We start from the raw sequence: 4,077 nt of genomic DNA on the forward strand, positions 1-4,077 counted from the left end.
ACATGGGTGTGGGGGGGGGATGTCTTCTTAAAGCTTGGATGTAAAAAAAGTGCCAGGTGAGTCCCCAATGGACACACAGCATTTCATCAGATGTCTTCTTAAAACTTGGATGTAAAAAAAGTGCCAGGTGAGTCCCCAGTGGACATACAACATTTCTGGATTGCACAAAGTCTCATGCTCTGAAACAGGAATTCTAGGAATGAGATGGCTAGGGAGGAAAGATAGTGGGGCCTGGTTACTCTGACAGCGTGTGACCCTGAATCTTTACTCAGCTTCCCATGTTTATAGTTCAGTAATAGGGTTTTTAAATATCTCTGTAGAAACTAATTCAGTAGATTCTCTATACTATTATCAGGGATTAGAATGAAAAATAAACAAAGATGTGGGTGCCATCAATAAATCTGTGCTTCACAAAGCAATAAGACCACTGCTGAAGTTCTTTGAACTAAAGTCAGCTCGTGTAACAGGTCAGTTGCTCACCTTCTGGGAGTCAGACTCAGCCCAGGGACTTACTGACAGGATGCCCTTTGGTCATTCCAGGTCCCTGGTGTCCCTAGACTGCCTCCACAGTCCATCCTGAGAAGGGAGTTATTGGCTCTGTGAAAATCATGTCCAAGGGGTTATTCGAGGCTGCACCACCAAGCTGGATTGCTCATTTCTATGTGCGAAAGACACAAAAAAACATACCAAACATGTTCTTACAGGGGGCAAAAGACATCAGGGGACGTGGCCGCAAAAGGAAGAGGATCTTTAAATGCTGACAAAGCCGTGTCTTTATTCTTTATCACTTGTAAGAAATAAAGCTTATTTGATTAACCAAAACCATAGGTAATTATTCGACCTGTGTGTCACTAGATGGATGACAGTTCTTCGGAGTAATGTGACATCAGAGATGGAAAGTCGCCCCAACCGTGTACTAATGTTGCTGTAAATCCACCATCACCAGAATCTGAAACGATGACTTCATCTGTAGTCCACTAGTGTCAGCACAGGGGACAGACAGCTAAGTCGAAGGTGTCGTGGAGACATAGAAAGTGCCAGGTCATAGAGGTCTAGCTGTTGTAACTACAGCTGCCAAGAAGATGGGCACTCGCACAGAATGCCCACGATAGTTGCCAAGCATCCAAATTAAATAAGGGTCTCCAAGCCTTTTATAAAGTTTGTTTATTTCTATACTAGATACACTTCTCTCACTGTTATAAAGTACCCCAACTAAAAGCAACACATAGGAGGAAGGGTTGAGCTTTACAGCTTGAGGTTACATCCCATGCTTTCGTGAAAACCAAGGCAGGGACTCAGCAGCCGTTCATCAAATCTATAGTCATGAGCAGCAACCTGTCTGCTTTCTTCACACTTACACAGGTCAAGAGTCCAGCCCGTGAATTGGTGCCATCCTTATTGAGAATGGGTCTTCATGCCTCAGTTACAGTCAAAACAATCGCCATGATGACATGTCCGTGTGCCAACCTGCTCTAGATAATTCCTCACTGGGACACTTCTCAGGTCATTCTAGGCATGTCAAGCTGACAGTTGACACTAACCAACGTAGCTACAGACTACCAAGTAAATTCATAACAAAGACAACGACAATGTCAACTCTCAGATAATGATGTGAGGTAGGAAGTCATGTTAGCACACACGGTCATACTGTTTGATGCAGAAAAGGATTTGGGGTAGTATAGCACATATTGAAGAAAGACATCTTATAAACATGACAGATAATAATTGTTTCAATGTAGTAGTGGCTTTATAAAACAGTTCCCACTCATTAATACAATCCCTAGGGAACAATCATGGGAAGTCCATTGACCAGCTGTGGACAACTGGATACTGAAACACCAAAATCAAGCTGTCCCCAAGGTCAAAAGAATACATGGTATAAGTCTAAGCAGAAGCATGCTTGGTCTTTCTGTGTTTAAGACTGCAAACACAGACAAAAAGTCCAATGTTTAGGCTAATGGACAAACAGCCTTCATCTGCTGGAAATTCAATACTGTCCATATTTTATTTCTTCCCAGATTTCTTTATAGCTTCAACACATTTCCAACTGAAATCTCAGCAAGCTATTTTGAAGGCTTCAGCAAATTGACTATACAAAGTATATGGAAAGGCAGAAGATGTGTGATACAGAAAAAAGAATACTAAAGACAGTCAGGAGCCTCCTACAGAGCCAGAGCAACCAACACACCATTGGATAAAGAACAGACAGTGAGAAATGGGAAGAATCAGGTGCAGCAGAAACAAACCCACACACAAACCACCAGCTAGTATTTTAAAAGAGAGCAAAGGCAATTCAACTGGGGTGGATTTTCAACAAATTGTACTGGAATAATTAGACAGCATAAAAATAAATAAATTAAAACACAGAATTTACGAGAAAATTGACTCAAAATGTAAGAGTATGAAACTCCTAAAACAAAACAGGAAAAGTATACTGAACTTTAGCTGGACTGTAAGTTCTTAGAACACCAGAAGTATAATTGAAAGTTAAAATTTCTGCTTCATAAATGGCATTGAAGAAGGAAGGAAGGAGAAAAGTAAGTAGAGAAATATAAAATAAACAAGATTCATATCCCCACAACTATTATAATGCCTCAAATTCAAAATTCTGACAGCCAAATGCTGGCAAGGACTGAGAAGAACAATATGCTCAGATTGGTAGGACGGCAAGAACAGAAATGCCGGAGAGCTTGAACCCCACCTGACAGTTTCTCACAAGGTTCACTGTCATTTTTCCTATGATTGGCATGATTCATTCAATTGATTTTGGAGCTTTGTTTGCTAGGCTTGGTTGAACAGGCTTGAAATCCCAGAAGAACAGAGCAGCTCTGTACTCCAGAGGTTGGAGTAACCTTCCTGGGATACAGAACACACCCCTAAATGCAATTTAAAGTTTCCAGTAGTGCTTGCTTCAGCAGCACATATATTAAAATTGGAATGATACAAAGATCAGCATGGCCCCTGGGTACGGATGATACTGCAAATTTGTGAAGCCTTCCATATTTTTGACTTAATGAAAAATGAATTATAAATCACTCTCCCTCTTGAACATTGAGCAAAACTGCTCAATAAGGTACCCACAGACTAAGTCCAAGAACACATCAAAGAGATCATCCACCATGATCAAGTGAGCTTCACCCCAGAGATGCAGGGATGGTTCATCATATAAAAATCTGTCAGTATAATCCACCATATAAACTGAAAGATAAAAACCACATGATCATCTCATTAGATGCTGAAAACGCCTTTCACAATATTCAACACCCCTTAATGATAAAAGTCTTAGAGAGATCAGGTATACAAGAGACATGCCTAAATGTAATTGAAAACAATATAAAGCAAGCCAATAGTCAACAACAAATTAAATGGATGGAAATTCAAAACAATTCTACTAAAATCAGGAACAAGACAAGGCTGCCCACTTTCCATAGCTATTCGATACAGTACTTGAAGTTCTAACTAGAGCAATAAGACAAAACAATTCTACTAAAATCAGGAACAAGACAAGGCTGCCCACTTTCCATAGCCCTTCGATACAGTACTTGGAGTTCTAACTAGAGCAATAAGACAACAATATAAGATAAAGACGAGACAAATTGGGAAGGAGGAAGTCAAAGTTTCATTATTCACAGATGATATGATAAAACATATAAGTGGCCCCAAAAATTCTACCAGGGAACTCATATAGCTGATGAATACCTTTAGTGAAGTGGCTAGATACAAGATTAACTCAAAAAAAAAAAAAAAACAGTAACCTCCTATACACAAATGATAAATAGACTGAGAAACAAATCAGGGAACCAACACCCTTTACATAGCCACAAATAATATAAAATACCTTGGTGTAATTCTAACTAAGCAAAGACCTGCATAACAAAAGCTTCAAATCTTTGAAAAAAGAAATTGGAAAAATATATCAGGAAATGGAAAGGTTTTCCATGCTCATGGATTGGTAGGATTAACATAGTGAAGATGGTCATCTTTCCAAACCAATCTACAGATTCAATGAAATCTCTCTAGGATCCCAACACAACTCTTTACAGTCCTTGAGAGAACAATATTCAACTTCATATGGCA

The 4,077-nt window shown here is 39.4% G+C and overlaps 1 non-coding gene across 1 annotated transcript; it reads left to right on the top strand.

Moving 5' to 3' along the window:
* Positions 1 to 2,902: 2,902 nt before the first annotated feature.
* Positions 2,903 to 3,007, top strand: LOC126515415 (U6 spliceosomal RNA). The gene has a single exon (XR_007595845.1). It is a non-coding gene; the product is annotated as a U6 spliceosomal RNA (small nuclear RNA).
* Positions 3,008 to 4,077: the final 1,070 nt, after the last annotated feature.

This window comes from Alexandromys fortis, unplaced genomic scaffold, assembly GCF_014885135.2.
Source record: "Alexandromys fortis isolate MF-2015 unplaced genomic scaffold, M_Fortis_MF-2015_v1.1 scaffold_160, whole genome shotgun sequence".
In the NCBI taxonomy this organism is placed as follows: Eukaryota; Metazoa; Chordata; class Mammalia; order Rodentia; family Cricetidae; genus Alexandromys; species Alexandromys fortis.